The sequence below is a fragment of the Phodopus roborovskii genome, unplaced genomic scaffold (assembly GCF_943737965.1).
Source record: "Phodopus roborovskii unplaced genomic scaffold, PHOROB, whole genome shotgun sequence".
Classification (NCBI taxonomy): Eukaryota; Metazoa; Chordata; class Mammalia; order Rodentia; family Cricetidae; genus Phodopus; species Phodopus roborovskii.
The window spans coordinates 2,731,833-2,743,835 of NW_026126516.1; positions in this window are offsets into that span (position 1 = coordinate 2,731,833).

The window sequence follows — 12,003 nt, forward strand, 5'->3', positions numbered from 1 at the left end:
CTGTCTCCATATGTAAATTAATTTTCTGAAGTACCTGAAACATAGTTCTCTAAATGAGTCCTTTTCCAACCATACAAAACAGCCTTTGTTTTCAGGTATCATTTGCTCATGCAATGGTACAACAAGTTGATCACAGCTACCAGATGACCACAAAGTCAAGACCACGTAGCAGATAAAAATGATCAGCTTCCCAACAATAGACATTCCCATTTTCAGTGTACAAAGGGAATCTGTTTTGGCCACTTCTGCTACACCAAAGATTACTAGGAAGGACATAGAATATGGTGTACCTCAGGGGTTTTGTTGCCGCTAATTATTTGAAACAAAAGGAATGCTCCTTTCTTAACTGTAGAGAAATAACAGGTATGCTTTTTAGTCTTTGCCTGACCAGTGAACCATGCCAGAGGAACTTGCCTGGCGTGTTTAAGGAGTAATAAGAACTATAATAAGAGAAAGACAGGAAGAAAGATAAACACTGATGCCAAAAGATCATGAGCTGGTGTTTATAGCAAAGGACACAACATGAGCTATTTCGAAAGCATTCACCTTTATTTGATTAAGCTGAAAAGTCACTGGAAAGTTTGGAGTAGAAGCATAACATAAAGTGATTTGACATTTATGCAGATCATCCCAGCTCTTGGGTGACAATAGACTGCAGAGGGCAGAGGGCAGAAATAGAAGCAGACAGACCACGTATCTGATCGTCAAGAAGAGAGGGGAAGATGGTAACGGAAGCGATGAAAAGGAGGTCTGAGGAACAGGTGTACCATGGACAAAACACTGCAGTGACTGCAGTCAGTTCCCAGTAGATCACTATTATCACAGCATCCTGAACCCAACAGTAGACTCTCGGCTAGAGCATGAATGTCTTTTTACTGAATTGAGGTGGAACTGGATCCAAACTGGAAACCTTATATTTTCTCCTATTGTACTCTCTGCTTTAGCTGTTTAAAAAATCACACACACATGTGCACGTGTGCACACACATACACACACACACACACACACACACACACACACACACACACACACATCTGGGCTGAGAACATTTGTTGAAGTGCTATAGTTGCCCAGAATTCAGCCTGACCCTACAGCACTCCCACTTCTTAAAAATCATTTCTATGGGCTTACATATTTTGGTTTAATAAGCACAAGAGGCCATGAACTCTAATATCTCAAGCAAATGTGTTAGACATCTGGGATCTGGCATAAGTTTCTCCTGTGGGATGCATTGTTTGTGCAAAATTTTATTGAATTAAAAAAATAAAGATAGAATTTCAAAATACTCATGTAACCTACTAAGACTATTTTTTCTGAAGCCAGAGTCAAGATGTAGAGTTCTCCAAGTCAATTAATAACCTTGACTTTTAAAATAGGGCTAGATATCTATTTAAACACAGTATGATTTCAAAACAGAGCCAAAGCTTGTACACTCAGAGCTCTGCTTTAAACCAGGAAAAGCCTGTCCTAAAGGGTATGGCCATTCCAAGCTAAAGTCAGCCACTCTCCTCTAAGAAAACCATAGGGTTTTTTTTTGTTTTGGTTTAGTTTGGTTTGGTTTTTTCAGGAAGAAAACAACCCAAGGTTAAGGCCAGCTCTGCCATGTAAATGCATATGATGTTGTGATATTGGGCAACTTAATTTACCACTGGGCTTCATTTTCCTTAAGTCTTATTTTTTAAAAATTGGGGGAAAGTATGCTACCTCACATGAGCATGCATTAAGAAAGTAGAATAACAAGTATGGTCAAATTTAAAAAGAAATCTCTATACATACAGACACAGATGAGATCAAATACAGAGGACACAAAGGATGAAATAGAACATAAAAAATCTTATTCAACAGTGGGGGAAAAGCAAGCTAACTGAAAAAGATTTTAAAGAAGAAAGCTAAGGGTAGTCTTCTAGAGTGTTCCTCCCAGCGAGGGCAGCCTTACCTCTTAAATTCCTTTAGTAAAGTGGTCCTCAACCTTCTAACTCTGTGGCGCTTTAATATAGTTCATCTTGTTGTGGTGACCGCAACCATAAAATTATTCCATTGCTACTTCATATCTGTAATTTTACTACTGTTAAGAATCATAATGTAAAAAACTGGTATGCAGGATATATGATATGGGACTCCTGTGAAAGGGTCATTCGACAACCCCCACACACACAGGGGTTGAGAACCACTGTTTTAGTATCTTCCTGGAGAGCCCAGAGCACCTAGACACAGGAAACAGTCCATCTAGTCTTAACTGACAGACTCTTCCCTCTTCTACTCTGTGTAACTTGAACCCTCGATGAGACAGAGTAAGGCTAACCTATTACCTCTGCGGAGCTGAAGAATGGGAAGTAGAGAATGGTAACAACTACCACAAGGGGAGAGATGCAGCTTTTAAAACCCTTGCTTTCCTTCCAAGAAGGAATCTTTGCAAAAGATTCTAGTTCAGCCTAGCATCTTGGGGGGGGGTCTTTGACCTGAATAGTAGGTTGGGAGCTTGAGTCCTTTAGAGTAGAATCAAGCGAATCTGAAGCCCAGGGACCTCCGAGGAAGGAGGAATTAAAAGATGCATCGGATGCTGGTAGGAAGGATGGGTAGTGGAAGAAGAAGCCAGTAGAAACAAGAGTGAAAAGCCGAGATGTCACTGCCTTCCCTCCTACCCTCCACTCCCAGATCCTCAGGGAAGTTGGCCACACACCCAGATGAACATGGAGTGTGTTTGTTTCCTGAGGTTGTCATGACAGTGTCACAAACTGGGCAGCTTAAAAAAAACAAAACTTTAATCTCCTATAGTTTTGAGGGCTAAAAGTCACCCAGTCAAGATGTCTGTGGGGCTTGACAATGCCCCCTTGCCTCTTCCTACCTTCTGGTGACTCCCAGAAATCCTTGGTGTTCCTGACATACAGCTGTCACTCCAGCTCTGCCCAGGCTTCATGCTGCCCCTTTCTCTCTGGATCCCTCTGGATGTCTTCTCTTCTTGTAAGGACTTCAGGACTGGGGTGAAGATTCATCCTACCCTTTCGGAAGTTTATCTTCATTTGACTAACCATGTGTGCAAACACCCCATTTCCAATAGGGTCACATCTCCATGTTTATTGTAGGGTTACTTGTCCCACCAGGTCCCACCGTCATTCTCTGCCCCCAAAAAACACACAGACACTATATTAATTATTAAACTGTTGGCCAATGGCTAGGGCTTCTTATTGGCTAGCTTTACCTTAATTACCCATTTCTATAAGTCTATGTATTTCCACAGGGTCTTGGCTTATCAGAGAATGCCCAGACCTGTTACTTCTTTGTGGCCTACATGGCTACTCTCGCAATCTCTTTCCCAGAATTCTCATCTCCTTGCCCCACACATTTTTTGCCTCTATTCACCAGTGTCTTATTCGTCAAACAATAAGAAAAACATATATGCAGAAGGACATCCCCCATCACATGTTCCAAGTTGACATGAATTGTGGGTGGACACCATTCATCTTGTCTTTGTAGAAGGCAAGCAAGAAGTATCATGTCACAACAGGGCCCACTGGTAAGGGTCTCTAGTAGGCAATAAGCTTGTGAAACAAAGGAATTAGAGAAAAGTTGAAAATTTGGAATCAGAAATGACTTTGGGAATGATAGACTCCCTGTGCCCCCAGTGGAGGCTTTGGAACTGTGTAAGGTCTCCATTTCCACCGGGCATGTGACAAAGAAATCACAGCAACATTCTCTAGATCTCATAGGGGTCAGGAGCTGTGGCTGAGAGGTGAAAGAGGGGATAGGACGAAAGGTGGGAGGTGACCTGGTGAGGATTTTAAAGGGAGACCAAGAACAAAAATAGCACCAGCCCTTTGGGTCACCGTTGAGCACCTCGCTTAATAAAAAGCTGGGAAAGAAAGAGGAGCAGAGAGGGCAAGGGGGTAGAGAATATGCACATGGTATCACCAACAATTACGCCAATGGCCCCCACAGCTACCCACACTTACACTGTGGCAATAGTCCTAATGAAGTTTAGAGCCCAGAGTGCCTCTTGAGGTGCTCTGTGTATCACTAACCTGCAGCTGAAGAAGCAGCCAATATTCCCCACCCAAGGCTTTTGAAACCCTCTGGTCCTTGGCCCGTGATGCATGTTCTACCAAATTCTGAGTTGAATAGCCACTCTGTGGTTTAGCTGTCTCTTACCATGCCCATTAACTGTGTGAATCCTCATGGAAAGTCTCTAATGTGACCTAAATGAGTGACTACTCACCTCCTTGCCTTGACCTACAGATTGAGCAAGTGACCCTTAGGCCCCTTGAAATATAAGCTAGTAAATGACTTTAGACCGTAGACATGCTGTGACCCAAGGGGAGGATACTAGAACAAAGGCAATAACAAGATGCTCATTGTCAATGTGTCATACTCTGTTTTGTGACTTATGCTGGGGAGACATGAAAAAAACATCTGTTCACCCCTGGATAAGATATTGATGGCAGAGGGAAGAAATAGCTCCACCCATCTAGCTCTGGGAACTAATTTGCTTCTTGAGGTTACTTACAGAAGTGTGGGTGACTTCAAAGCTATGTCACCAAAAACCCCATCTCAGCACAGGTGACAACTCAGACACTGCACCCCTGCAGCTCATCTCTGTCTGCTCCACTGGAAACTTTCCTCTCCTCAGCAATTGTTTACTACTTTTAGAGCCTTGGGGGGGTGAATCTTGATATTTTCTGATCTTCCTGAGTCTTAAGAGACTCCCTCATTCCTCCAAATGAATAAGAAGGAGACAGCTAGCTGAGCCTAGCTCACCTCTGTCTCCAGACTGCACACACAATATGACCAGGCACCTCAAGTTTGTGCCATCATGACTTCCCTTCCTTGACAGGCTGTACCCTCCAACTCCAAGCGAAAAGAAAACCTTCCTTCTTCCAGTTGCTTCTGTCAAGTGTTCTGTCACAGCAAGAAGATGAGTAAATAATATGCTGGGTAACCAGTCCAGTTGACAAATTATTAATGGGTAAAGTGGAGGCTCTAGTCCAGGTCTAGTCAACTCTAGTCCTGGCATCTCGTTCATCTCACTGGCATGCCCCCATCATGAGGCTGGTTACCTGGGCGCAGACATAGCTCTTCTCAGGACCATGAGTGGTTATCAGTACATGTTTGCATCCTTTGGCACCAAGTATGGAACAAAACAAAGCAAGGACACAAGTGTGCTTTTGAAATAAGAGTGGGCCGGGCAGTGGTGGCGCACACCTTTAATCCCAGCACTCAGGAGGCAGAGGCTGGTGGATCTCTGTGAGTTCCAGGCTAGCCTGGTCTACAGAGTGAGTTCCAGGGCAGGGCTACACAGAGAAACCCTGAAGAGAGAGAGAAAGAACGGAAGGAAGGAGGGGGGGAGAGAGAGAGAGATTGCCGGGCATGGTGATTCACACATGCAATCCCAGCACTTGGGAGGCTGAAGCAATAGTTCCAGGCTAGTCTAGGCTATAAAATGATACTGTCAAAAAAGAATGATGCAAAGTGTTAGAGCAGTGGTTTCTTTCTTTGTGTATATGGCATGTGCATAAGTATTTGGGTGTACCGGCATGAGTGTAAGCATTCAGAGGCCAGAGAAAACATTGAATGTACTCTTCTGTCATAATTCAACTGAGTGCCTTGAAACAGGACTCTATCTCTGTCTCTCTGTCTCTCTCTCTCTCTCTCTCTGAACTGGAAACTCAACCATTTGGCTAGGTTGTCTGGCTCATGGGCTGTGAATAGCCAGCCATCTATCTCTGCTATTCCATATTGGGGGTTACGGATATACACATGGCTATTCCTGGATTTGTACATGAATGACAGAGATTGGACTCAAATGGTCATGCTTGCAGAGAATTCACTCTTGACACTGACCCCCACAGCAAGAATTTTTAAATAAGCCAGAACAGGCATAGAGTGGGAGCGAAGAAGTTAGGGGAATGTATGCATGGCTCAGGTTCGACATTTTCTGAAAATACAAAAGAGTGATTTGAGGCACAGAGGGGCTAGAGGACTTGCTTTAGATCACAGAGAGGGAAGAATTAGGAAAATCTATTATAAAAGGAGAAAGAAAGAGAGCTTGCCCTTTGGCTCAACAAGTAAAGGCTCAGCAAGCTACCAAGCTTGAAGAACTGAGTTCAGTCCCCAGAATCAATATGGTAGAAGAGTAGAACTAACTCCAGAAAACTGTCCTTGGACATCTACATGCATGTCATAGAACATGAGTGTGCGTGCTTACACACACGCAATAAAGTTTTTGTAGATTTACTTTTAATTATGTCTGTGCACGTGTGTGTGCACATGCACACACACGAACATACTTTGGTGCAGATGCCCATGGAGTCAGAAGAAGCTGTTGGATCCCCTTGGAGAGAGAATCGCAGGTGCTTATCTGCCAGTCAGTGGGAATGTGGGAACCAAGCTCAGGTCTTCTGCAAGAACAGCACAAACCCTGAATTGCTGAGCTTTTTCTCTAGCCTGTAATGAAAGAGCTTAAGATGTAAAGCTTCCTGAAACTTTCCAAGCAGGAATCTTCCTTCCCATTGTGTTACATCTGCTCTGGCCAAGATCATTTCTTTGTCTTTAAGTGAATGCAGGATGTGTCCAGGAGAGCATGGCTGAAGAACATTTATTTCCCTAAATTGCTAGCTATCGATACTTCAGGAAGTTAGGAGGTAGCAGGGTTAATGCAATTTTCAGTTTTCATATTTGGCTGCTAATCATTTTATGCTCATTTCAGAATTCTTTCCTTTGTGTGGGGGACGTAGTAATTAAAATCCCTAAGGATAGGAGCCTTGATGCTCACTCTGGAAGCCATTGCCTGCCCAGCTGTGAGAAGATGAAGAAACCCTGCTTTCATAAGCATCCGTGGCTATGTAGATCAAAGAATGGTCCTGGTGAACCCCCGAGCATCCTCATCTACATTCCCCTCCCCACTCCCACACACTCTCCAACCCATTCACATTCCAAACAAACAGCAAAAAGTCCAAACCAGCCAAACTCGGAAGGAAATATTCTGGCCCACATGAGAGAGGGTCCAGATGTCCAAACATCGTGGGCCTTAGCTGCTCATCGGGACCCAGTCCCCTTCTCAAAGGCTGCTGCCAGCTGTGTCCCCCAGTAAGTTGCTTTCTGGTCTCCAGTGCACACTGCTGAATCTTTAACACCTCCACCTGGGGCTCATGCAGAATGCCTTTATTTATCTTTCCCAATGGCATTGTCAAGTTTCATGTATTCTACTCTGTAAATTTTACCTCAACAACTAAAGAGGGAGGAGGAGGAGAAGAAGGAGGAGGAGAAGGAGGGAGAGGAGAAGGAGGGAGAGGAGGAGAAGAAAAGAAGGTGTGTTTAAGGGAGGACACATGAGTCCCTGCCTCAAAACAAAAACACTTGTTATGCAGCTGAAGATGGCCTTGAACATCTGATGCAGCTGCCCCCACCACCCCAGGTATTGGATTACAAGGATGTGCCACCACTCCCAGATTATCTGGTGATGGGGATCAAACCTAAGGCTTTGTACATGCTAGGCAAGCACTCTACCAACTAAACTACATTCCCAGCCCCCCAAATGTCTGTTTGTTTGGTTGGTTGTGCTTGGTTCGGCTTTTCGAAACAGGGACTCTTTATGTAGCCTTGGCTATCCTGGAACTCACTATGTAAATCAAACTGGCCTTGAACTCAGGGAGATCCACCTGCCTCTGCCTCCTTAGCACTGGGATTAAAGGTCCATACCACTGTGCCCAGCCTGAAAGACAATCCTCACCCCTGTCTTCTGACTCAGAAGTAAATCTGGCTTCCACCTTCAAGAGCAAGAGGAAGTCAGCCAGCTACTCTTCTTCCTCTTTCTTTCCTCGGCTTTCCAAAGGCTGTGGGAGAATTAACAAGGGAGGGGAGTGGGGATGAGGGAAAGCTGATGAAAATTAAGATCGAAAGCAGCCTGGAGGCAATTTCCCAAGATCAGGTAGTGAGTGTGGAGGGAGGGGTGGGTGGGGTAGTGAGTGTGGAGGGAGGGCAGGGGTGGGTGGGTGGGGTAGTGAGTGTGGAGGGAGGGGTGGGTGGGGTAGTGAGTGTGGAGGGAGGGGTGGGTGGGGTAGTGAGTGTGGAGGGAGGGCAGGGGTGGGTGGGGTAGTGAGTGTGGAGGGAGGGCAGGGGTGGGTGGGTGGGGTAGTGAGTGTGGAGGGAGGGCAGGGGTGGGTGGGTGGGGTAGTGAGTGTGGAGGGAGGGAGGGGTGGGTGGGTGGGGTAGTGAGTGTGGAGGGAGGGAGGGGTGGGTGGGTGGGGTAGTGAGTGTGGAGGGAGGGGGTGGGTGGGTGGGGTAGTGAGTGTGGAGGGAGAGGTGGGTGGGTGGGGTAGTGAGTGTGGAGGGAGGGGTGGGTGGGGTAGTGAGTGTGGAGGGAGGGGTGGGTGGGTGAGGTAGTGAGTGTGGAGGGAGGGCAGGGGGTGGGTGGGTGGGGTAGTGAGTGTGGAGGGAGGGGTGGGTGGGTGGGGTAGTGAGTGTGGAGGGAGGGCAGAGGTGGGTGGGTGGGGTAGTGAGTGTGGAGGGCAGGGGTGGGTGGGTGGGGTAGTGAGTGTGGAGGGCAGGGGTGGGTGGGTGGGGTAGTGAGTGTGGAGGGAGGGCAGGGGTGGGTGGGGTAGTGAGTGTGGAGGGAGGGCAGGGGTGGGTGGGTGGGGTAGTGAGTGTGGAGGGAGGGGTGGGTGGGTGGGGTAGTGAGTGTGGAGGGAGGGGTGGGTGGGTGGGGTAGTGAGTGTGGAGGGAGGGCAGGGGTGGGTGGGTGGGGTAGTGAGTGTGGAGGGCAGGGGTGGGTGGGTGGGGTAGTGAGTGTGGAGGGCAGGGGTGGGTGGGTGGGGTAGTGAGTGTGGAGGGAGGGCAGGGGTGGGTGGGTGGGGTAGTGAGTGTGGAGGGAGGGCAGGGGTGGGTGGGGTAGTGAGTGTGGAGGGAGGGCAGGGGTGGGTGGGTGGGGTAGTGAGTGTGGAGGGAGGGCAGGGGTGGGTGGGGTAGTGAGTGTGGAGGGAGGGCAGGGGTGGGTGGGTGGGGTAGTGAGTGTGGAGGGAGGGGTGGGGTTTCAGAGGCTCAGTGTTTCCTGAGCAACTTCTTTCTCCAGTCATTTGTCCCAGCCCTGCAATTGCTTCAAATGGGGCAACCTGCTCTTTTTTGATGCTTTTTCTAGTCCCAGATTCTTGTAGTCCAGCTCGGAGCTATTTGCCCAATCCTCATAAACCGTCTTGGCTTTGATGAGAGGAATGTAATTTTTGAAAGGCCCTAAAATAATGCACATTTTAAAGTTCCAGGAGAAGCTGGGTTGCACCTCTTGGGAGAGTACTTGTCTAGCATGCCTGAGGCCCTAGCTTCAATCCACAGTACTGCAGGAAAGAGGGGGAAAGGAGAAAGAAAGCCAATGGCCTTGCTCTCCCCAAATAAGTCAGACTTCTGAATGGGGTTCTCTTGGAAGACGGCCATGATTTCAATAGTGCCTTTGCCCTATCATGGTCCATAAAATTGATTTTTAGGATTGGCAAAATGCTTTGTGGAAATGCCAGCTTGGGAGCTGGAATTAAAAAAGGAGACTAAGTTTTCTGGAAAGAGCTGAAGTCTTTGCATACACCCTAGCTTGGGTGTATTTAATCGTGTTATTTTCAGTAGACGTTTATAACAGGGATGCACAGCACTTGAAAAGATAGCAGGAATCCAGACTCCTTCTTTCAAAAGACAAGTTCTGAAAGGTTTGTATGTTAAAATTCACAAGCAATCCAAGCGCCTATGTAACAGTGTAGCAGCTCCCTGGAATGCACTTGTTTTATAACATTGTTCTTTTCCAGGGATGGGGCATGAGGGGGCTCAGTGGGTAAAAGTACTTGCTGTGTAAGCTTAAACACCTGAGTATGATCCCCTGTGGGAGGAGAGTACCAACCCCACAAAGTTGTCCTCCAAACACAAGTGTGCCCACACACATATTTTATCCACACACAATGATGATAATAATAATAATAGAAAAAATTCAAAAGTTTCCTTTGAGTAAAAACCTAAAAGGTAAGAATTAGAAAAAGGTCTAGGTTCAAACCACAACACTCCTTCCCAAACCAAAATGACTTTTAAGTGCAATCAATCTATCTGATAGCTCTCTGACCCAGATCCATGTTAATGACTTATAGAATCTTTGTCAATGGATGTCAGAGTAGTGTTCATATTTACACCTATGTACAGCTTACCTGGCCTTCATTTGCACACTATTGATCAAGATGGGGGTGGAGTGGAGAGATGGCTTAGTGGTTAAGAGCACTGGCTGCAGTTGGTGGCTCTTCCAGAAGACCAGGGTTCAATTCCCAGCACCCACATGGCAGCTCACAGCTGTCTGTAACTCCAGCTCTAGAGAATCCAATGCCATCACACAGACATTCATGCAGACAAGACATTAATCAATTAAGTCATGAATTAAAAATATTTGGGGGTGCTGCTAGTCTCTGCCTGCTAAGATGCTGTTCCCCACTGTAAGGCACCAGTAATGCTCATTCATGGGTTGACATGAGTTTATTTCTCTGCTATATCCTGGCTAAGACCACAGTAAAGACCCATAGAAAGTCAGAGATGCTGACGTGGTCAGCATCCACCGGAAAGAGGAATCTTGCCTCTGTGTATCCCTTTGTTCTGGAGTCCCCTTGTTGTTTCCTTGGGTTTTCATTGTTGTTGTTTGTTTGTTTGTTTGCCTCTTCAGGGACTCCAACCATCTGCTAAAAGGACTAAGAAATTTCAGCGCAAAACTCTCAGTGTGAAGAACAGTGTGTGTGTGTTTGCTTGTGGTTGGTGAGTATGAACAAGTATGGAACTAATGAGTTTTGCTGACTGTTCACTTTAGAGCAGGAAAGAAATACCAAAATGCATACATACAGGCCAAATAAAAAAACAAATTTACAGCTTTGTGCCAGATGGCTCTTCCCTGCAACCTGGTCCCACAGCCAGGTCAGCTCCAAATAAACACACAGACACTGTGTTAATTGTGAAACTGTAGGCCAATGGCTTGGGCTTCTTATTGGCTAGCTCTGTCTTGATTATTAACCCATAACTACTAGTCTATGTACTTCTACATGATCTTATCTTACCAGAGAACGCCTGACTCGTGTGCTCTGTTCCTGGGCTCACTTGATGACTCTGACTGCCTACACTTCCCAGAATTCTTCGTCTAGTAGGCCAGCCTATCCTTCCTGCCTGGCCACTAGCCACACAGTGCTTTACTCGTCAACCAATAAGAGAAGCATATACAGAATAACATCTCCCATCACTGTTTAATGTTTTTTACCCTTTATTTGTCTGTGTGTGTGGCACCTGTATAAGCATGCATGTACCGGAAACCCTGTGGGGATCACAAGAAAACCCTCGGCATCACTTCTTTTCTTCCATCCTGTAGATCCCAAGGACTGAACTCAGGTGGTCAGACCTGGAGGCAAGCAGCTTTACCCACAGAGCCATCCACTGGCCCAAAAGAAATGTCTTTAGCTGACATGTATTTTGTAATTTCTGTTAATTGTGTTTAACAGTGGCAAACAGAGAAAGGTTCTTCCAAATTTCAAACACATGTCCATGAATGCTCATAAGAGTTTTGGTTGCATAAAATAGATACGGCTTAGTAATTATTAAAATTGAACTAAAATAGGTCAGGTTCTAGGTTTTCTGGTGATTCATAGATCCTCAGATAAATGTGTCACCAACTAACCATGCACCATGTTCATCTCTCTGAAGCCAGCAATAAGCTCAACTGTGGTTACAAGGACAAAGGGAGCAGAGGCAGCATGCAGGGCTTTGTACGGCCTGTGAGTACGGCAGAAACGGCCTTCTGGGAGACAGCTTCAGCTTTAAAGCTCAGCTTTGTTCCAGAATGAGGGGAGATCTAAAGGATGATGGGGACAGAGTCTGGGGCATCACCTAATCTGCATTAAACAGCACACCATCATGAGGCTGGGATACAATGCCTCATTACCTTAGGGTAGCATGCTCCTATCATCGCAGCCAAAGCACAAAGCCTGATGACCATGTGTGGCAGCAAGGGAAGAG